This window comes from Hevea brasiliensis, chromosome 11 (genome assembly GCF_030052815.1).
Source record: "Hevea brasiliensis isolate MT/VB/25A 57/8 chromosome 11, ASM3005281v1, whole genome shotgun sequence".
Lineage (NCBI taxonomy): Eukaryota > Viridiplantae > Streptophyta > Magnoliopsida > Malpighiales > Euphorbiaceae > Hevea > Hevea brasiliensis.
In genome coordinates this window covers 67114596-67139671 of record NC_079503.1, presented here as the reverse complement: position 1 = coordinate 67139671, position 25076 = coordinate 67114596, and positions in this window count along the sequence as shown.

Sequence of the window (25076 nt, the reverse complement as noted above, 5' to 3'; positions counted from 1 at the left end):
TTTGAATATTTCTTATTGAGTTGAGTATGATATGAAAAGAATTGAATTTTGAAATATTGAAGTCATTTGAGAAATTGTGGAAATATGTTGGTGGTTAACTGAGATTGATAATATGATTATATTAGAAGTGTTTTTAACAGATTCAGAAGAACTGTTTTTCCAATTTACAGCCGGCACTCTGCCAAATTTTCTATAAAATTTGCGAAAAATTCAGATTAATCAAAATTATAAATAAATGAATTAAAAATGGTAAATTGTAATGGAAATATGATTTGGTGCTTCGACACACTGTGTGACATATCTTGCTCGGTTACACTGTAAACGGGTAAGGGGTGTCACACTTGTTGAAGAAAAACATTTGATAAGCCAAACTAGGAAGCAGATGGGCATATGGTTGGCCATGTTGGACTCATTTCAATGTTGCGCTTCCAGCCACACCTATAGCCAACCAAAACAATCACTGCAAGTGGCGTTGGTGATGGTGATGGCAATAGTGATGACAAGATTCACCATCTTCTTTTTTTCTTTTACTTCATCCTTTTCTTCCTCAAAATGATGCTAAGGGAGGAAATCTACAAGATCTAGAAAATGAAAGAAATACATTAGCAGATCAACATAAGCCAAAACAAACTAAATGAAATCATCGGTCTTTCTTCTCTGAGTTGATTTGACGATTAACTCATCAATCAAAACTTCAAAATTGTAAATAATTTCCCTCAATATCTTCTGTTTAATGGCATATTCAAAATTGTGGATATATGTTCTTAGTTGGGTTTTGATGCATAGAATTTGTTCTTCCTAATCTTTCTTTATTGATTCTTTTGTTAATGTTAATTGATTTTGACATTGATTTTTTTTTTTAATTTTTGGTTGTGGATTTTTTGAATTTTTTTAGTGTTCATTTTTCACTTGGTGTTTATTGGTTGATGAAGATGAAGTGGGATTTGAGGAGAGGGACAAATTGACGAGGAGAAAGGGGTACATATACATATATAGTGTGACTAGATGAGAGATTTCAATTGTCAATTCTCTCCTTTTGAAGTCTATTAAATCACAATTTGTAACTTGGAAACCTTTAGGCAAAAGTAGTTTTACCTTTAAGCAAATCAAAGTTAGGAGGCTTTTAAGATGTAAATTGAAATTTAAGTACGATACTGTTATAGGCAAACTTAGTTATGGTCTAGTTTTAGATTATGGCTGGAACAATCTTAACTAGACTACTTATTGTTTCGGTTAAATTCTAGTTTAATTTCAGTTCAATCTAAATTGAGACGATCTAATATTTAAATAATTTTAATTTATTATTAATTTTATTATATTTAAAGAGATTGACTAATCAAATTGCGAGATTTGATTTACTCTTATTCAAATTTTAAAGGGGGGAAAGATGGGATCAGCCATACAGACGATTCTAATTCAATTAACCCTTAAAACAATGGACTACACTAGATACTGCCTACTGAAGTAAGTGAGTTTTTCCTCTCTTCTTCAATGAGATTTTATTTTAGTGAGTCTTCTGAGGTCCGTTCTGTGGCTGTCCTTTACAATTTGGGTAGGGGATGACTAGTCACCAATTGGAGAGTAGTATTCCCTCGGCATTTTTAGTCTGGCTTTGTGAATAGTTTTGTCTGTGTTTTTCTTGTTTCGCATATTTGAGTTTAAAGGTGGGGGGTTTATTTTGATCTACTTCTATGGCTTGTCTCTTTGGGGTTAGTGCCCAGCTGGTTGGTGATCTCAAGGGTAGTGATGGTGCGGTCTAAGCTGTTGATTATTGATCTTTGCCTATAGGAGAATGAGATGCTTGCTAGTGACTCCATGGTTCTTAGCTCTTCTCAGACAGTAGCTTCTTCTCTTCAATCATTAGTGTCAAAGGCTTGATGTTGTTTGGGCGTGGTGCTTATTGGTTTCGGGAGACTTGTTTCTTATCTTGAATGTGCACTACATTCCCCGTTTTTGGGGCATCCTGTGCCATTGCCGTCTTCCTTGCAGTTGGTTGCTTCATTGTTGGCCATGGCGATTTAGCATTTTGCTTTATTTTTTGCTAGTTGTTGAGTCACCTATTTCTAGTCCAAGGGTTTTCTTTGTTTAGGACTTGGGCTTGATTTTCTTTGGGCTAGTTTGTTTGTTTGTTAGAAGAGCTCTGCTTGTAAGTTGGCTATGTACCATGGACCTTTTTTTTAATCTAATGAATTTTCTTTTCTCTATTAAAAAAAAAGAGCTTGGCCCTTGAACCATTTTATAAAAGGATAAGGAATACTAGTACTTGTGATATACTTCACTAATATACGAAGTAACCCATCATGTCGATGTCAGACTTTGCATACATATTAGGAAGATTAAATGATAGAATTTTAACTTGAGATATTGACTTTACACAAATTCAAAGTGAATACCACGCTGTATTTGGAATATTTATGTGCAATTCTACTAATTAAAGAAGAAACAGGAAAGTTTCATTCTGTTGCTCTTTGAGAACTTGTTACGAAAGGGTTCTTAAAAGGACGACTGATACTACTGCTATATGATGCATGAGAACCATTAAGGGGGTGTTTGGTTTACCTGTTGGGTGCAGCTGATAGCTGATAGATACCCAAACAGGTAAACTATAGTGTTTGGCAAGCTCAAAAAAATAGAGCTGATAGCTGATGGGCAACTGATATGATGCCCATCAGCTGCAGTTTGTATCAGCTCTATTTTTAAAGCTGTTTCTCATCAGCTGATAGCTGATTTGGTTTTATTTTTTATTTTGACCATATTATCCTTTTTTATTTAACTAGAAAATTAATATTATTAATATTTTTATTTTTTCATTTTAAATTTTAATATTTTAATTAACGTATTTTAATTTTGATAAAATATTTTTTATTAATAACATAAAATATAAAATATTTATTTATATCTAAAAACTTAAAATTAATTATAAATTTTTCTATTAATAATAATAATTATTTTATTATTTTATTTATATTTTTAAAATTATTTAATTATCTTAAAAAATAATTATTTTCTTATTTCAATAATAAAATAAATGATATAATATAAAAGATTAATAATTATATATTTATTTAAATAATATAATATATTAATTTAATAATTATATATTTAATATAATGTAATAAATTTATAATTTTATATTTATTTAAATAATAAAATAAATTATATGATATATACCCTTATTAGTCATTTCACATATCAACAGCAACAGCTAAATATAATTTTACCAAACACTTAACATAAAACAGCTATCATCAGCTATCAGTTATCAGCTATCAGCTAACAGTAACAGCTATCAGCTAACAGCTATCAGTTGTATTCAACAGTTAAACCAAACAGGCCCTAAGGCAACTGACTAGTGAAGCAGATAGCTAATTGAGTAGTTGATGATTGCCAAGCTAAAGCTAATTAGCTATTAACAATCTTCCGTTTGTTCAATATAAATAATTAGATAATTTACATTGAGATATAATAAAACTCACTGGTCAGCCTCTGATTTATTTTTAAGTAATGATTTGACCTTCAAATTTAAATTCTGTTAATAAATTAGTGTCTACTATTAATTGTCTTTCAACTTAAAACAATTTAATCCCTAAAATTTAGTTATTATTAATAAAATAGTTTCTATATTTAAATTTTATATTTTAAACTATTTTATATTTAATTAATTATAAATATAAAAATATTTAATGCTTTATAAAATATATAATTATTTAAATATAAAATAAAAAATTATATAAATAAAAATTTTAAATTTAGGGACTATTTTTGTTCATGAAATAACACTTCATAAAAACACATGGATTAATTTGTTAATAGAATTTAAATTTGAGGATCAAATTATTACCAAAAACAAATCAGGGATTGATCCACAAATTTTACTATATTTTAGAAACTTATTTTAATTTACCCTAAATAATTTTAAGGGTTAATTGGCAGAAAACCCCCGAAGTTTGGTAATTTTTATAGTTAAGCTCTAAAGTTTGTATAATTGCCTATCAAATTCTTACGTTTAATTGATATCTCAAATTGATCTGACCGTCAAAAATCTGTTAGTATATTTAATGGAAGTTCCACGTTAGCTGTCATATTATCATTGGAGAAGTCACATCAGAAATGCTAAATTAAGGTTCATTGCTAAAAAAAACCATTATGTTTGTTAATTTTTATAATTAAACCTTAAAATTTGTATAATTATCGATTTAACCTTATTGGATGATCCCAATTTACTATGTCCCAAGAATAATCTAGTGCAGTCAATAAATAACTGCTAGCTCCATGTGTTGTGATTTTATTGGTTCGGTGTGCCAGATCATTCTTGTAACATGGTGCATTGGGAAAAAGTAATTTCCCATAATTCTTAATTAATGTGCTAAATTTATGATTAGAAACTGCAAACAAATTAAACTTAGTACAATCTCTTATGTAGGACTCCAAAAGAGAAGATGATGAGTGTTTAAGCACTTAGATGCATATATATCATGCTTTTTTTTTGAATGGGGAATCTAACTTTGTCAGGTGAGTGATACATTTTTAATCACTGGTCAAGTTTGGCTACGCTTGTGCAAGTTAAGACCTCATCAACAATCTGTAACAAATACATTTAGTATGGGATCGATCTTTTTCTCTAACTCCAAGAACATGATAAATATGAAGACACTCTCTTAATATCATTTGAGACACATTTCATTCAACTCAAAACTCTCAATTATTATACTTTGAGAATTTTAAATACTATTCATATTCTTATATATTTTTTATATGAGATCTTTTTTTGAAAGACTTGTTAATGGTAAAGTAGACATTAAAAGAAAGAAAAATTAAATATTTACAAAGATGCTTGAATTGTAAGAGTTCAGCCTTTCACTGATCATATTTGGGTTTTACTAACATCTTGTAGATAAAGTATATATCTAAAGTCAATTCATCATCATCATTAGACAGTTGTGCTAATTAGATGAGTTCCCAATTGATAAAAAAAATCAATGGATTGCAAACCAACCTTTCTTTGTTGTTCTATGGCTTCTTCATCTACCTCCTCGTCATCCCCTCTTACAATGTCTATGACTTCACTTCTATAGAGTCTATGTTCATTTGGAGAAAATCTTAAAACTCAAAAGCCTATTTTTTACCTGCAGTATATTATATATGCATAATAGAAAATAAAACATGCTTAAGACACAACATTTATAATAGAACGTAATATATAGAAATAATATGTAGAAAAAATCACTATATTATGGTCCACTGACCATGTATATATAACAAAATTTGATTTATAATTATATCAGTAAGAAAAATATAGGGAAAATTATTATTTAGTCATTGTATTTTAATGAAACTAACTATTTTGTAACATCCTCCCAGTAGCAATTCCGCACAGTCTACTGTTCTGGTGACCGGTGTCGGTCCGGACAGTTAGAACGTCTGGAAAAATATTTAAACTAAAGTCAGGAACCATAATTAACTCAAATATTAACAAGAAAAATTTAATAAAAATTTTAGAAATAAAATACAACTAAGTCAAATGAGCCGGTGCCCAAGCGATGGGTAACCAGAGGGAAGTTGCAGTTCTCGTAACGAGGAGCCCTAGACCAGGGGAAAAATTCATAAAATAATTTTTGGGACACCAGAGAAGGGTCATTGAGGTTCCTATGGCATTAGAATGCCAAGAAAATATTTAGAAAATTTTTTCAATCGGTACAGACAATTTTGACCCGTTAAGCCAAACGGAGGGCATTTTGGTCATTTCGCCTTCAGAGACGATTTTTGGCCGACTTGTCCAGTTGAGTAAATAATTATTATGACATAAAATATGAATTAATGTTAATGAAAAATTAATTTGAAGTTAGTAGAAGAGAAAAGAAAAGAAAATACAATAAAATGCCAATTATGACATATTATGAGGTCATTTAAAATTGTCCACCAATCACAATTAAGTAACCATTTGACTAATTAATAAAAGAGATAAATAAAGACCAAGGAAGACCAAAAACAAGCAGCCATCTTCTTCTTCAAAACGTGATCCTCTCCTCCATAACCCTCCATGGAAGTTTTCTTTAATTACTTCCATTTTCCCATGAATTTGCACTATAAAACCCTAAGTCCCTTCACTAAAAGCTTGTCTCTACCTCTTGGGAAGTGTTTGGCAGCCTAGAAAGTGAAGGAAAGTGAAGTTTTGAGTTGGAAAAATTCTGCCCTACAAGAGGTTAGTGCACATATATACTTAAAACTCTTTAATCCCATGCTAGAGACTTGAAACAAGTATGAATTTGTAACTTAAATGAATAAAAGTTATGTGTATGTCCACCATGATTTTTGGCAGCCCTAAAGAAGGAACATGATTGAGTGTCTTGATGGACTTAGAGTGAACTAGAGAGTATGTTTAAAAAAAAAAAAAAAAAAAAAAAAATATATATATATATATATATATATATATATATGTAAGGAATGAAAGTGATTAATTAAGGTAGTTGTGAAAATTTATAATGGAAATTAGGGTTTTGAGGTGTGAAACTTGGATTTAGCTTATGAAATTGTGAAAGAACATTATAAGGGTCAATTAGTGACCATTTTAGGTAAGTTGACCATAATTTGGACTGAAATGTAGCATGGCAAAGGGAATGAGTAGGTTGCCTTGTAAGTGCAGCAGGGTGACAGAGATTTCAATCCACTTGGACTGCCATATCCTTGGCTGTGTTGGTCCAATTGGTGTTTGGCCAATTGGACATGAAACTAGGCTTATAATGGCACATTTTTGCTGAAGAAACCATGCCCAAAAGACCAAAGCAAGAGGACCAAAAGTTGGCCCTATTCCGGATACCCTGCAACCAGCATCTGCAGAAATGACCAAATGAACAGTGTTCATTTGGCCATAACTCACTGTAGATATGGTCAATTGACCTGAAATTTTTACAGCAACAAGATAGGATATAGACAAACAACTTTCATGAAGAACATTACCCCAAATTATGCCACTACAAAACTCCGATTGAGGTGATCCAAAAATGAGAATACACTTAAGACAATAAGGAACATTTTCTATGAAGGAAGTTTTGTCAAATTCCAACAGTAAATCGACCAATGGAACAGTGCAACTTCGGAGCACTAAAACCGCAAATTGGCAATTTTGCCAAAATGAGCTAAGCTTTGAGAAAGTGACCAAAACCAACAAGTTTTAAATGCAAAATGTGGTACATTGGGAGTGTTAAAACCAATGCACCTATTGTCTATGCAAAAGTCAACTTTTTGTTTGACTAATGAAGTGAATAGTGACACCAAAACTTGAAATTAAAAAATGTGATACTTAAAAATGCAAAATGCCCTAGTAGGCCTAATGTGATTGGTTTGGATAGTTTGGCATGCCAATAGGGTATTGTTTTAGCAGTACTGCGAAAGGCTTTATGCTTGTATTCATGGCTTTATGCCCGTATTCATGGCTTTTATGCCAGTATTCATGGCTTTTATGCCCGATTATGTGATATCATGGCTTTTTAGCCATACTGACTGCATACGTGGTTGACGTTCTGCATCCCATGGTATGACGGCCCGAGGCACCGCGGTGTCCAGCACCAACGACCCGTTATCCACCCAATCGCTCAAAGATAGGTTACTTGGGCATGGAAAAGTATAACTGTAATTGAACTGATTGTTAAAGAAAATACGAAAATTAAATATCAGGAATGATTATGATAGAATACAAAGAAACTCAAGATCATGAAGAAAATAATTAACAAAATGCATGAAGAAGTTAATATCATAAAACGTAATTAGCCCTCGACTAAACAATAAGTTAGTAATTACTCATTTCTTATGAACACAATAGCAAGGAAATTATTATTTTTATTTGCATATTATATTTTCTTGTATTATTGGCACCACTAAGCTTTATGCTTAGCGCGTCGCTTTTGCAACGCATAGGTACTGAAGATTTGGACAGAGGGCCCAGTAGACCACAGATTCGGTAAGGCAGTTCACAGTTCTGCATAGTGTCTGTGTCACCTCACCGTCTGCAGTGCATTGGTAGGACACTAGGTGTCATTTTGGCATTCTGTATTAAATTTTGATTTTCTCATATGTAATTAAACTTGTGTAATGTATTTTGATGTTCATGTAAATAATGAGAATTGTGTTTGTAAATGGAAAAGTGAATGTGTATCTGTAATTTATATATGATTATCACATGTGATGAATGATTGAGAAATGAATGGTTGAAAAATGTTGAGATTTTGATAAATGGAATTGAGATGATTGAATATGACTATAGAAAGTGTTTTTCACAGGTTCCGAAGAACGGTTTTCTCCATTTTTAGCCGGTATTCTGCCGGATTTTCTTTAAAATTTTCGGAACCTCAAATAAATAAAAATTTCGATAAATGGCTTAAAATGAATTATATTTCATAAGTTATATTCAAAATTATGATAAAAATTAATTAAGATAAAATAGAGTGCTCCGGCACACTGAGTGGCATTGCTTGCGCGGCTACACTGTAGTCGGGTAAGGGGTGTCACATATTTAATCCCTATATTTTGAAAAATGCACTATTTAGTTTCTGTATTATGCTTCTATTAAACTATTTAGTCTTTCCGTCAAGTTTTTCATTAATTAATGCTAGTCAAGCTATTATTTAATCATTTTATTTTAGAAAACTAATTATACTATTTTAGGTATAACAAATAATTATGGGACTAAATAGTTAACAAACCTAAATTATAGGGACTAACTAATATATTTTTTCAAAGCATAGAAACTAATTAATTACTTTCACTAAAATAGAAGAACTAAATAATAGTTTAACTGGTATTGACTAGTAGAAAAATTGACGAATGCACTAAATAGCTTAACGGAAACAAAATATAGAGACTAAATAGTATATTTTTCAAAATATAAGAACCAAGTAGTTAATTTCATTGAAATGCATGAACAAAATAGTAATTTACTCAAAACTCTATTTATACCTCCAAAGTGACTGGGATTTCACTGCTTTGGCAAAAGGATCAAATATAGCTATGAGGAAAAGTATGCTGATTATAATACTATTTTTGCACAAAAATAATTTTACTCAGTTAAATTGTGGTGTAAACAAGTGTCTACGGCAGTATTTATCGACAAATGAAGTAAGATTTGTAGTTTGGAAATTGAACAACACATGATCTTGTTTGTGTAAAGGGTAATCTATTGTGACAGCCTATGTAACAGTAGATAAGACTTATCATGACTAAGTGTAATCCTCTATATAGTTATCTATATGTATAGTTATCTTAGTGTACTGTTGTATATATATGACCTCTTCGACATTAATGTAATAATATGATAACATATGAGTTGATACTAATTATGGTATCAGAGCCTTAAGCGGCAACATTGACATTTGCAAAATGTCTGCCTCACAAGCATTAATTTCCTCTACCTCTCCAAGTTCCTTATCATCCTTAGCCAATGTCAATTAGCTTGTTTCAATTAAACTTACTCACTCCAATTATCTACTATGGCATACTCAGTTTCTGCCTCTCTTTCACGGGCACAATCTTGCTAGCCATGTTAATGTATCGCCCACTATCCCTTCATAATTGCTTGATGACAACTCCACCAATCCTTCTTATCTGACATGGTTTCGCCAAGATCAAATTATTCTTGGCTGGTTATTTTATTTTGTTTCAGAATCTGTTCTTTCATATATTGTTAATTCCAAAACGGCACATGAAGCATGGATTAAACTTGCCACAATTTATGCCTCTGGTTCAAGAATGCAACTGCAACAATTGTACAAATAACTCAAACCATTGAGCAAAGGGAACAATTCCATTGAGACTTATATGACAAAGGCCAAAACCATAACTGATCAATTAGCAGCTTTTAAATCATCCTATTATAGAGGATGATCTTGTGAATGCCATACTTAATGGCTTGGGACCTGCAATTGACCCTTTGCAAGGGTGATTGAAGCAAGGAATGCACCTCTTAGCTATGATGATTTGTATGCCCTTTTGTTACACAAAAAAGTTCAACTTGCTCTCGAATCTCTTTCCCTTAAAAATTTTGTTCCTCCAATAGTTGAAATTAGGAAGTATAATTAGTCTAGGAAGTATAATTAGTACAGGAAGTTTAGTAGAATTTAAATTATGAAGTTTAATAATTAGAGTCCTAAAAGAACTAGCTTTTTAGTGGCCTATATATATGAATAGTTAGTTGGCCATTATATGGAATGGATTATAGAGAGCTCATAAAGTGGAGAGGTGTGTTGAATTCCGTGAGTTTTGTTTGAGTGATTTTGAGGGTGAGAAAAATAGTTAGTAGTTGTAATTATTTTTCCTTGATAGTGGATTTGTTTGGTAGAGTAGGCTTATACCGAACTACGTTAGATTTTGTGTTCTTTATTTTGTGTGGGTGTGATTTTTTCACAATAAGTGATATCAGAGCTATGGTTTGAGATGTTAAAGATGGCGAGCACAAAATTTAAGGTGGAGCCATTTAATAGGAAAAATAATTTCAGTTTGTGGCAAAGCACTGTGAAGGATGTTTTTGTACAACAAGGATTAATAAAGCATTGAACGAGAAGCAACCGGTGACCATGAAAGATGATGATTGGGAGGAGCTTCAACAAAGGGCTGTGAGTATGATTAGATTGACGTTAGCCCCAGATGTTAAGTGCAATGTCTTAAAGCAGACTTTGCCAGTTGTTTTGTGGAAGAAATTAGAGAGCTTGTACATGTCAAAATCACTCACAAATCATTTGTACTAAAAGAAGGAGTTGTACCAACTCAGAATGGATGAAGGTATTGATGTGAGGAATCACCTTAATATTTTTAAAAAATTAATTACCCAATTGGCTAGTGTTGGTGTGAAGGTTGATGATGAAGATAAAGCTCCCTTGCTTCTAACCTCTCCCACAATCTTATAAAAGCTTGGTGACAGCCCTAACAGTTGGGAAGGAGACTTTGAAGGTGGAAGAGGTTACCACAGTTATCTTGGATAATGAAAAGTTTAAGAAGACAGGTAGTAGTAATGAAGGTGGAGCTTTTATTGTTGGTTCTAGTCATGGTAGAAGCAATTCACATGGAAACAATTGGAGAAGGAATAGTAGATTGAGCTTGAGACCACGTGTAGATCTTAAAGATAGAGAATGCTACTACTGTCATGAGAAGAGTCACATTCAATACCATTGTATGAAGATGAAGGAAGATCTTATAGAGTTTAAACAATTCAAAAAGAGTTATGGAAAAGAAAAAGAAAGAACTACTACAATTGCAATGGATGATAGTGTTGATGGTGAATGTTTGAATGTGGATGATAATAAGGAGAAGGCAAAAGATCCATTATAAGATGAGTGGTTAATGGATTCTACTTGCCCATTCCATATTTCCTCAAAGAAGGAGTGGTTTGATGTGATTGAAGAGAAGGAAGGAGAAAAAGTGAAGCTAGCCAATGGTAACAAGATAGAAGTTGAAGGTGTTAGAAGAGTGAAGATCAAACTACATGGTGATCAAGTAAAAGTATTTGATGGAGTGAGATATGTTCTTAAATTTGAAAGGAAGTTAATTTCCTTGGGTAAATTGGATTCTTTGGGTTATGGGTGTTCAATTCATAGTAGAGTCATGAGAGTTAACTGAGGTGCTCCTGTGATCATAAAGGGTGAGAAGATTGGCACAAAGAATCTCTATAAATTAGAAGGAAGCACATTGATTGGAAGAATACAAGTGGAAGCAAGAGGCAACATCAACATCAAGAGTGCAAGAAAGTACCCAAGAGAAAATTGACTTTTGTAGAAGTTGTGAAGACTAATTCCATTTAACTTTAAGGTGCAGATTGTTAGAGTCCAAGTCCAATTAGAATTAGGAAGTATAATTAGTTTAGAAAGTTTAGTAAATTTTAAATTATGAAATTTAATAATTAGAGTCCTAAAAGAACTAGATTTTTAGTGGCCTATATATATGAATGGTTAGTTGGCCATTGTATGGAATGAATTGTAGAGAGCTCATAAAGTGGAGAGTTGTATTGAATTCCGTGAGTTTTGTTTGAGTGATTTTGAGGGTGAGTGTAACACCCCAAAATGCATAGTCCTGTGCAAATCACTGTTCCGGTGACCAGTGTCAGTCCGAACAATTAAGGGGATTAGAACTATGTTTAAGTCATCTAGAAAAGCCCTGAATAAGAATTAATAGTGATTACCAGAAGGTCAAATACAGATAAGAAAAATAGAACATAAAAGGTTAAATGAGCTGGGGGTCACAGCGATGGGTGACCGCACTGGGAAGTGACTGCGAGTCAGTTATAACCCTGTTTTCGTGCAGGGTATTGTGACACCGCAGGCCTAAGAAAAATTGCGAAGCTATGGAAAATGTGAAAATCACAGAAAAAGATTGAGAACCAGATTAAATAATTAGGTCAAGGTTCCGAAAGAAATACTGAATTATTAGTAAGTCGGATCAGACCGGCGAGGGGCAAATTGGTCAATTCACCCCTAGAGGTGACTCATGACCTAACTGTCCAATAAAATCTGAGAAATGAAAAGTTTGAAATATGAAATTAAATTAAAGAAGTATGGAAAAACTAAGGAAAAAGAAAAAGAAAAGAAAATTGAATTAATGACATCATCCACATGACCTCACAAATGACATCATAAATTGATGTTTTATTTAATTGAAATTTTGACTAAGTCAATTCAAAATAATTGACCATAAAAACAAAAGAAAAAAAAATCCTCATTGTCTTCCCCATTTGGCCGGCTCATCCCTCTCCCATTTCTCTCTTTTTATTTTTTTTTTTCTCCATTAAAGCTTGATTTCAAGCTTTCTAAACCCCCAAATAAACCATAAATCCCCCAAATTCTCCACTTAAACCTTATTATTTTAACTAGAAAAGAAGATTGAAGAAGAAAAGGAAGGAAGAAAGTGAGAGAATTAAAGATTTGGAACTTCAAAGAAAGGTTAGTGATTAAACTTGTAAACTTTTAGTTAAATTCACATGTATGTAGTTAAATTAACCTAGAATTGAAGGAAATTGAAAAAAATCCAACATGTGGAACTAATTGTGAAATTCAGCCAACATGAATAGGAATAGGGTTTGAGTGATTTTGATGAATTTAAAAGGGTAATTTAGTTGAATTAAGTGTATAGAAGATGAATATAGACTTTAATTGCACTAATTGAATGAGTTACAAAAATTAGGGTTCTTGACCCTTAGGGTTTTCGGAGGAAAATTTGAGAATTTAGTAAATTGATGTATTTTAACCTAAGTGAGGTTTAAAATGGTTAATTGGAATCAATTGGCATGTGTTTGAATGTTTGGAATTAGATTGGAAATGGAATGTGATGCTGTCCCAAATTGGACAGTTTAACCTAGGTCCCTTTTAGGGACCAAAACTATAATTCTGCCATCCTAATTGGTGTGAGACCAATTGGATATGAAAGTAGATACATAATGACACAATTTTTGTGCGGAAACCATGCTTAGAAAATGACAGTACGATAGTGAACAATTAGGTCAAATTCGAGTAATGTGCACTGCCACTGTACCAGACTGACAAAATGAACAGTGTTTATTCATTTGGCCATAACTTAGCGTAGGAAGGTCCAAATGACCTGAATTTTATACTGATGGAAAGCTGAGACATAGCACTACAACTTTTATGAAGAACACAAAACCAAATTCTGATGATAACCCATCCGAAAAGTGAGCTACAATCGGCACACCAAAACTGTCAGAACCAGAATTGCGCCCAGAATTCTGGGTTGTAACTAATCCGGCTAGCTTTAGAAAAATGGCCATAACTTGAGCTATAAAACTCCAAATGGAGTGATTTAAAAAGAGAATGAAAGTTAAGACAATAAGGAACAACTTTGATGAAGGAAAGTTGGCCAAAATTCTATTGTAGATAGACCAATGGAATAGTAGAAATTTGTGACCCAAAACTGAATTTTTGGGATTTTACTTTGGTAGTTTGGAAATTTAATTGGCAATCAATACCAATAAATTTGACACCCAAAATGTGGTGTGTGAGTGCAATTAGAATTAATAAACATATTTAGTAGGAAAAAGTGAACATCTTGACTTAAATAGTGCATGAATAGTGACCCAAAATGTAAAATTTAAAGGATACAATTTTAAGCAAATTTAAGGCTATAATTAAGTAGGCATGAAATAAATTAATGGATTAACTATGAGATATGGTATTAAAATACTATAAATTGTGTGTTTCAGTTCAAAAGAGACTGGAAAGGGATCTTTGAGGAAAAATCGAAAATTGGAGTAAACTAGTCAACAAAGAGGTTTGTGCACAACTAGTTTTTAATTGATTTTGTTTTGAATATTTCATATGATTAAATGACGTTATTTTCCTTATGTATTATATTTATCAAGTATTGGATTTATTTCAATGATTATTGAAATTGTTATAGTATTCATAAATTTAGCTTTGTGAAATGGTATTTCAACAATTATTGAGCATTGTTGTGGATTGAATAACTTAGTTTTGGAAAAATTATGATAAAATATGTTTTGAATTGTGATGAGCATAAAAATTCTTGGATATTGGAATTGACATTGAATTGAATTGTATTGTGATTTATGCTAAAAAAAAAGACAAAGAGATTCATGATATTGTTTTATATCTCACTATAGATGCTTGACTAGGTTATTACTCGTCTCTCTCATTTGTTGAGGAGACAATGGAGTTAGCTTTGTTTTGATTACCATGGTACGTGCACATGCTTAGATTTTCCTCTTATTAGAGGTTAGATCTAAGTTTTCATTCACCATTTCGGAAGTTGCATTATTGTGTGGTGTAATGTGCACGATGATTCGACCTCCCCTACCATAGGGAGTTAGAATCCCGATTCGACCTCCCCGACCATAGGGAGTTAGAATCACCCTGACGATGGCCCTTGCGGATTAGTCTTGCACAGTTAGTGAGATAAAGAATGGTTTTTGAATAGTAAGAAATGGTGATTTAAAATTAGATTTGTGCATAATTGATTTTAGTGAAATTAATATTTATTTCCACAAAATGATGGAACTATTTTAAATGTTCAATTATGATTTGACAAATGATTTATATTATTGGCAATGAATATCTTGGTTTTTGGTATTTTGATGAATTTCAAGATTTCTAAATTATTTGCTATAATTTTGTCAATGTATATTGTATTACATTTTAAATTATAGTTATGCACTACTGAGTTCACCACTCAGCGATAGCTTTGTATGCTGTCATAGGTGAAAGTAAAGATAGAGCAGCCAAGTGAGATTTCCTGTAGCTGCTCCTTGAAGACACATTTGGATTAGCTCCGGGTAGATCATAGGTATACCCTTGTACATAGATTTTGATGTATGTATGTAATTATATATATGTAATTAATTTGAGTAGTTGTACAATAACTTTTGTAATATTATTTTAGGTATGTAATTAAAATGCAACTTATTGTAATATTCAAATTTATTTCTGAGTTTTGTAAAGAATGTAATATCCAAATTTCTTCCTGAGTTTTGAAATCCATGTATGGTTTTCTGTATGCTAAGTATGGCTTGAAAAATTGAATTGAGTTGATTGTGTTGAATTGGGATATTAAAATGATTTGTATTAGAGTTGCGGTTGAGAAAAAAATATTGGGAGTGCTTTTCTTTTCAGGTTTTGAAGAACTGTTTTCTCAAAATATAGCTGGCACTCTGCCAAAATTTTAAAAAAAATTTCGTAACACCAGATTTTAATCAAGGATTTGATCGATGACCAACATTTCAATAAAAGGCTTGTTAATAAATATTCAACATTGCCAACACTATAAAAATGATCGGAAATTATTTTAAAATCCCTTGTAGTATTCTTAATGAATTACCGATAGGCGAAGTATGGTAATTCATTAGGTGTACTACGGGATCATATTACATCTTACGAGGAGTGGGGTGTGACAGTGAGAAAAATAATTAGTGGTTATAATTATTTTTCCTTGATAGTGGATTTGTTTGGTGGAGTAGGATTATGCCAAACCACGTTAAATTTTGTGTTCCTTATTTTATGTAGGTGTGATTTTTTCACAATACTCCAATTATTTACTATGGCATACTTAGTTTCTGCCTCTCTTTCATAGGCACAATCTTGCTAGCCATGTTAATGTATCATCCATTATCCCTTCACAATTGGTTGATAACAACTCTACCAATCCTACTTATCTGACATGGTTTTGCCAAGATCAAAGTATTCTTGGCTGGTATCGATGATAGAAAGTCTACCTCTGAATATGTGTTCATTTGTAATGGAGGTGCAATCAGTTGGAAGAGTTCCAAACAGAGTACGACTGCAGATTCCACTACAGAGGCTGAGTATATTGCTACATCAGATGCTGCAAAGAAAGCTGTTTGGATAAAGAAGTTCGTGACAGAACTTGCAGTAGTTCCTTCCATTGAGTCAGCAGTTCCACTCCACTGTGACAATAATGGAGCAGTCATACAGGCTAAGGAACCCTGGTCTCACCAGAAATCCAAACATGTAGAAAGGAGCTACCAAATTATCAGAGAGATAGTTGGGCGAGGCGATGTAGCAATGTAAAAAATAGCATCAGCTGAAAATCCAGCTGATTCATTCACTAAGCCTATGTCACAAGCTCAGTTAGACCGACATCTTGAGAAGATGGGTATAAGATATTCTAATGAATGGCTCTAGTGTTAGTGGGAGATTGTTAGTAGTATGAGTGACAGTATTTCTAGCACAAAGTATCATAAATTGGTTCACAATCGAGGATATTTCACAATAAGGACATGACTTATCCAGAAAGATTGTAATCATGTTTGTTTCCAAGTTATTTATATGAGATGTAAATAAGATGGAATGGTAAGTCTCATGCCATATAACAAACATGATAGGCACTTATGCATGATAAGTAGGCTAAACCAGTGACACTTATGACAAGCACGTGGAGTTTACTCTTGTCAATGCATTGTCATAAATCATATCAGTGCTTATATTCTTTAGACTGGAGATAACACAATTATTTTGTATATAGGTGGTTTGAGTTTGATACTGCTTTCATACTTGTACTGTGTATGGGTATATGAGCATGTATTGGCTCCTACTAGTTATATATGGAGATAGGTGTTGATCAAGATAGAATCTGTTACCCTAAGTAAATAAGGATAAAATCCTATGTTCATTTTATTGTTCTTAATGTTTCAAGTTCCTAGCCAGTACAGACAGATTTAATCAGAAAAGAGTTTATGATAAGAAAATCTTTTTAATCAAGAATTGGAATTAAAAGAGAACATAATATTTATAAAAAATGGGGTTTGACATAAACCATGACTCCAGCTCGAATTGGGATTTTGTAATAGAGAGATTCTAGTGCATAGTAATATATGATTATAGGTTCATTTAAAGGTATTCCTTTGGGATTTTGTAATAGAGAGATTCTAGTGCATGGTAATATATGATTATAGGTTCATTTAAAGGTATTCCTTGTTACTGATTGGGTGGCCATGGCATGCTATGCTGGGTGTCAACCATGGTCTATGAGATGCTTAAAATGATTTAGAGAAATTATTTATGGTAAAAAAGAGTTTTGATGATATTAAGAGTTAATATTATATCTCATTGCTAATTAGTGATGAGCCTAGTAAGTCACACACATATACAAGATAATCACCAAGTAAAATATGATTTAATTGATTAATTAAAGAGTTTAAATAATTAAATAGGTTTGGTTTGCAATAAGATTGCAAAGTCCCTAGCATGACTTGAAACCAAATCTAGGTTATTGGATGTATAGTATAAGTTAAATTTATATTTAAAGTGTTTAAATATGAATTTAATTATGAGAAATTAATTAATAGAGATTAATTAATTAATTTATATTTGATATAAATTGATTAGAAGAGGAGAAATAATTATTTTGGGTTTAGAACTCAAAATCAAAACACAAGGGTAATTTTGTCATTTCACAGGGTGACATGTGACACCATGAGATGGTAACACATGGCACCATATAAGCTTGCCATTTATCTTCCAATTATATAAGATGACCAAAGTCAAGATTAAATCTAGCTTTGACACTTGGCTTAATGTAATTAGGTCAATTAAAATTTAAGATGCAATCAGGTGATGACATGTGGCAAGGGTTTTAAGTGATGACCTAATTATAAAAGGCAAAGAATGAAAAATAAAATACAAACATTCTGATTTTTCTAAAGAAGTGCCGCTACCCATAAAGCTCTCTTCCTCTCTTCTTCTTCTTCTTTCATGAATTCAAAGAGAATGGTCCATATTCTCTTGAATTAAAATTGCTACAAATTATTTCTAGTGTCCTATATACATTTACAACCTCTCTAAAGAAAAATCTCTAATTTCTAATTGGTTGGCAAGGCTTAAGAAGCTGTTTAAGGGACTGCCATTAGTGGTCTTGGTGTGGATAAACTAGAGGGACAACATTTGAGATCCTAGGTGCTTCCCAAAGGAACCAATCACATCTACAGTGTATCAAAAGGTTAGTGCACGTATTCTTGTATTAATCTAGGGTTCTAATGAATTAATATATTTATTCTAAAATCTTAAATGACAAATGTAGATCCTAATACATATTAAAAGTGTTTTAATATGCAATTGAACATTGAAATCAATTAGGTACATAATGAATCTTGCATGATGCATGAGACCCTAGAAGAAAATTTTTGAATTCAATGTTCTAATCTAATAATTTTCATGTTTCCGCTCCTTCAATGTGATCCTCCCTTTTATCTTTGTTGTAAAACTTGGAGACTAAACTCAGCAACCTCTCTTAATTTTAACCTACACACCCTCAATATTGTTGGAGTCAAATTATATAGACATTGAGGGTTAATATTTATTGTATTTTGTTAGCATTTATTCTCTTTTATGTTTACTTTTAAGCATTTTTAATTATTTTTTATAAAACCTGTTAATCCAACCTAATCCCTTGATTTTTATATTGTATCAGGTGTTTTGATGTGATACTAGAGCCAAGGATGAGTTTGGAAAACTTTCAGAGGTCAAAAAGTGAAAAATACAAAGCTAGAAGCATTTCAAAGGTCAAAAGTGAAGAACAGAAAGCTGGAAGCTTTGCACTGGCCACATAATGCATTACACAACCTGTGCAATATAACACTATAGAAAAGCCAATTGCATAGCCCGTGTAACCTCCTGGACCCTATGCAATTCTCTAGACAAAAGAAAACTCAAAGAACAAAGCTAAAAAACATTGCATGGAGTACCTCATGCAACACCTATGCAATGACTTCAAATAGCAATTCTAACTGATTTTTCTTCTTTCTCACTCGATTTGGGAGGATTTCTAAGGCTTTTAGGACTCTGAAACAAGAGTTTTTACACTAAATATAAATACAATAAGTCAAAATTTGAGGGAAAAAGAACATTTTTACATTCAAGAGTGCACATTACCTTTAAGAGAGGCAAAAGAGAAACAGATCTGCAAGATTCCTAGAAGAGATTTCCAACTGAAATTCCAAAATCCCAAGGCTGTAATTCTCCATCTGGGTTCTTTCATTCTATTTCTTCTCATGTCATTTTTCTTTTATTTTATAAACTTGATTTAAAAAACTTACCATGTGTGAGTAGTTTTCTTATTCTAGGGTTAGGGATATAGTCTTTTCAATTCAGTTATGGACTTGTTTGATTTTATTTAATAAATTTTGGTATTTTATTCTTTGATTTAATCTGTTGTGCTCTTAATGCATGTTTTATGTTTAGCTCCACTTAGTATTAATTTTAAATATTAATTGAAGGATTGAATGGTGAAGATTAATATTAGAATAATAAGATTTTAAATTGAGGGTTATTGATCAAGAGATAGGCTAGAATTCTATGTGGAATTTGTAACATCCTCATTTTCATAGTCCATATGTCATACTATTCCGACAACTAATGTCCGCCCCGAAAAGTCGGAATGTCTAGAACTACACTTCGGTGATAGTAAACATACATAAAATGATGAAATAAATAAAAAGAAAATACAAGAAAAATTAAAGAAAAATAAAAGAGAGAAAATGAAACTAGGTTAAACGAGCTGAACCCGTAGCGATGGGTGACCGCACCGGGAAGTTACAGCGATGACCGTTGACTAGACCTGGACCGCGGCAACTCGGGGAAATATTTTCAGGACATAATTAAAGGTCTACTGAGGTGTAATTGATATTGAAAATGTCAAATAAAAATTAATAAGTTAGTGTAAATGAAAAACGAAAATTTAAGGAATCGGCGGTACAAGGAGTAAATTGATAGCACCGAAAAAGTTCGAATTTAACTCGAAGAGGGGTATTTTGGTAATTTGATACCTAGAGTTGCCTTTTAACCTAAATTTTCATTAAAAATAAGTAATATTAAATATTAAAAATGTCATGAAAATAAGAAGTTTTATACATAGTGTAATTAAAAGAAATTATGAGGACATGATTGAAATAACCATAAGTTTAATTATTCTAATATTAACCTAAAGTTATTGGCAAATATTATATTCATTAATCTACATTAGTGGAGGGTATAAATACTTAAGTGGACAGAATTCATGACCCAAAAACATTCCATTTCTTTATCCAAACACCCATGGCCGAATTCAAGTTCTCAAGTTTTCCTCCATGGCCGCACCATGCATGGAGCTCAAATTCTCCATGATCAAGCCATTATTTCTTCAAGCTTCCTTCATGAAAAATGATCCTTACACTATGGGCAACCTATAGGCAGCAAAAAGGAGAGGAAATTTCAAGGATTTGTCAAGCACAAGTTGAGGTTAGTGCTAGTTTTCCTTATCCTACTTAATTAAACTTTGTGTTGAGGTTGAGACAAGTTGAATTGCTAAGAAAAATTGAGGAAATGATTGAGTATTGGTGAACCTTAGTTTTGGCAGCTATGAAAATGCATGGTTAGTGACTTATTCTTATATTTAATGGATGGGAATTAAGGTTGATTAACTCAAATGGAAGTTGTAGTAAGTTAATATCCAAGTATGTGTATGTTAGTGCTTGAAATAAGGGTTTAATAGTGGGACTTTAATGCTTTAGTAAACTGCCATGTTGGGCAACCTTAAATATCATGAATTTGTGTGTGAGTTTATGAAATTTATCAATAAAATATGATGGTGTTGAATGGTGAGCAGTTTGTGTAATTGCCATGGAAGTGTATGTGTAATATAAGTATTAATGTACATTGAATTTAGGTTGAAGTAAATGTTGAACTTTAATAGTGTATTGTGTGCATTGAGCACTTGAGTGTTCTACCCAAAATGCTTGCTAGAATTGTGTATAATATATATAGAAGTGCCATTGATTGAATATTGAAGTATTGGGAGGAGGAGGATTGTCAAAATTGAAAGTGTGATGTTCAAATGCAGGTTGTGTATGTTGGCAGCACCTAAATTAGGTTATAAGTGCAAAACTGTGAACCCAATTGGTATGAGGCTAATGGGAGGTGAAACTAGACACCAAATAGGCCAACTTTCATGTAGAAATGTTGCCAAAATTCTGCCTAGAAACTGACATTAAAAATGACCAAATTTGGAATGGCAACCTTGCAAACCCAGATTTTTGACCATATGAATAGTAGTCATTAGGATGACCATAACTCACTCAAAACAGGTCTAATTAACCTGAAATTTTTACCATGGATAGCTTAGACATAGAGCTACAATTCTTATGAAGACACGAAAGCCCAAAAATAGCCAGAACCAAGTCAAATAGCTTGCACAAGTTCGGGTACCAAAACTGCTAGAACTAAAAGTGACCTAAAATTAACCAAATTTTACACTAAAGGTGCAATCTGTCCAGCTTTAGTAAATTGACCATATCTTGGTCTATACAACTCAGAATGACCTGAAATTTTGCCCAGAGTGCAATAAGACATAGAGCTATAATTCTCATGAAGACACCAAAGCCCAGAAATAGCCAGAACTAAGTCCAATAGCTTGTACAAGTTCGGGTATCAAAACTGCCAGAACTAAAAGTGACCTAAAATTGACCAAATTTTGCACTAAAGGTGCAATCTGTCCAGCTTTAGTAAATTGACCATATCTTGGCCTATACAACTCAGAATGACCTGAAATTTTGCCCAGAGTGCAATAAGACATAGAGATACAATTCTTATGAAGACACCAAAGCCCAGAAATAGTCAGAACCAAGTTAAATAGCTTGCACAAGTTCGGGTACCAAACTGCCAGAACTAAAAGTGACCTAAAATTGACCAAATTTTGCACTAAAGGTGCAATCTGTCTAGCTTTAGTAAATTGACCATATCTTGGTCTATACAACTCAGAATGATCTGAAATTTTGCCCAGAGTGCAATAAGACATAGAGCTACAATTCTTATGGAGACACCAAAGCCCAGAAATATCCAGAACCAAGTCAAATAGCTTGCACAAGTTCAGGTACCAAAACTGCCAGAACTAAAAGTGTCCTAAAATTGACCAAATTTTGCACTAAAGGTGCAATCTGTCCAGCATTAGTAAATTGACCATATCTTGGTCTATATAACTCAGAATGATCTGAAATTTTGCTCAGAGTGCAATAAGACATAGAGTTACAATTCTCATGAAGAAATCAAAGCCCTAAAATTGACCAAATTTTGCACTAAAGGTGCAATCTGTCCAGCTTTAGTAAATTGACCATATCTTGGTCTATATAACTCAGAATGACCTAAAATTTTGCCCAGAGTGCAATAAGACATAGAGCTACAATTCTTATGAAGACACCAAAGCCCAGAAATAGCCAAAACAAAGTCAAATAGCTTGCACAAATTCGGGTACCAAAATTGCCAGAACTAAAAGTGACCTAAAATTGATCAAATTTTGCACTAAAAGTGCAATCTGTCTAGCTTTAGTAAATTGACCATATCTTGGTCTACACAACTCAGAATGACCTGAAATTTTGCCTAGAGTGCAATAAGACATAGAGCTACAATTCTTATGAAGACACCAAAGCCCAGAAATGGCCAGAACCAAGTCAAATAGCTTGCACAAGTTTGGGTACCAAAACTACCAGAACTAAAAGTGACCTAAAATTGACCAAATTTTGCACTAAAGGTGTAATCTGTCCAGTTTTAGTAAATTGATCATATCTTGGTCTCTACAACTCAGAATGACCTAAAATTTTGTCCAGAGTGCAATTAGACATAGAGCTACAATTTTGCTTCTTTGACCAGAAGCTAAAAACTAAGAGAAATAGGACTTTAGGCTAGACCAATCTAGCACACAAAAATTGAGAATTTAACAATTACATAAAATGATGCTTGAAGTAATTTGGCAATGAATGCCAACTTGTGGAAAGGGTAAATTACATTATATTGACAGAATATTGAATTGTAAATTGTGACATATTGATACTAGAATTAACTTATCCATGATATCTAAAAAGGTCAACATTTTCATTGACCAGTGAATTGTATAATGACCAGTAACCCCTAAAAATAAAGAAATAAATATTTAATCTTGTAATATGCCCTAGTTTGCCTAGTTAACTAGTTTGGATATGTTGGGATGCTAATAGGATTCTGACAGTTGTTCTGTAAATGGCATTACGTCATATTGTGTTTTATGGCTTATTATGCCATACTATGATTTTAATAGCCTATGGCTATACAGATTGTGTTATTATACTCGACTTAATGCCTGATTGATTATATGGCTTTTTAGCCATACTGTTTGCACACCGGGAGATACTTTGTGACCGATGGTGTGACGACCCGAGGTACTAAGTTTCCAGTACTAGTATATCTGTTTATCTAGTCTGGTCAGTGTATAGGCTACACGGGCAGTCAATTAAAACATTATTCAATTCAGGCAGTTAAGTTAAGTTAAGTTAAGTATAATGAAGTTTCTGTACAATAAAATTTAGTATTGAATGAAATGAGTAAAAGAGATTAGCAATAGAAACATAATAAAAATATAATTTGCAGAACCGCAAAGACTTAAAAGACAACACAGTTAGAATAATTTGTATACTGGGTAGTATTACTAAAAGGTTATAAATTTAGCACTTCCAAAGAGGAACAAACTTGTATATAAGATGGTTAATATTAGAAACATTCCAGTAAATCAAATTGATTATTCAATATTTAAGTTATGCTCTATCCTTTCTTTATTTGTATATATTATTTCTTGTTATACTATTGCACCACTAAGCAGAAATGCTTAGTGCGATGGAATTGCTTCCTCGTGCAGGTATTGAAGGTAAAACCAGTAGACTGTCGACTGAGATTTTTGGAGTCCAGATCTGCAGAAATGTCAAAAGAGCTCAAGATTGTCACCTCCTCAGCAATGCATGTAGATAGGGCTAATTTTAAGCATGTTTTCTAATCTGTACTTTATAATTATTGCTTATATTGTAATGTGAATTAGCAACTATAATTTCATTTGTATATCCAGTACTTGATAAATTTATATACTTAATTGGCAAATTATATAAGTTAATAAAATATAAGAATTCTGATATTTGAATTGATTATCTAATCATAATGATTTTGAATGAGATTGAATTTGAGAAATTTTGAGACTGAATTTGAGTTTAAGAAACTGATGAGAATGCCTTGAGATAATCTGAGTTATGAATTTGAGCATATATTGAAATTATTTTTGGCAAGTTCAGAAAAACTGTTAGTTCAAATTACAGCTGACACTCTGTCGGATTATCATTAAAATTTTTGAACTTTTCAAATTAGTCAGATTTTGATAAACAGTAAAAATAGCCTAAACCTCAGATAAAGTTTTTGAACAAGTCAATTAAGAACTATAATGAAATCAGATAAGATCAGGTGCTCCGGCATGCCGTATAGCACGCCTTGCTCGGCTACACTGTAGACGGGTGAGGGGTGTTACAGAATTAATAATTAATCAAAGAATATGATGGGTTTTAATTAATTCAATTGCCACAAAAGTAGGGTTTGGGTTAATTAAGATACAACTTAAGTGCCTTGAGAGAGGACTTAATATAACTTAGGATTAAGTTCCTCCAAAGTAATAATTTTCCATTTATTGAATAAATTAGATTAGATCTATAATTGATTGAAATGTGAACCCCTAGCTCTAGAATGTTGTTATTAATTGATATCCAAGTTTAATTAATTGCTTTAGATTTAATT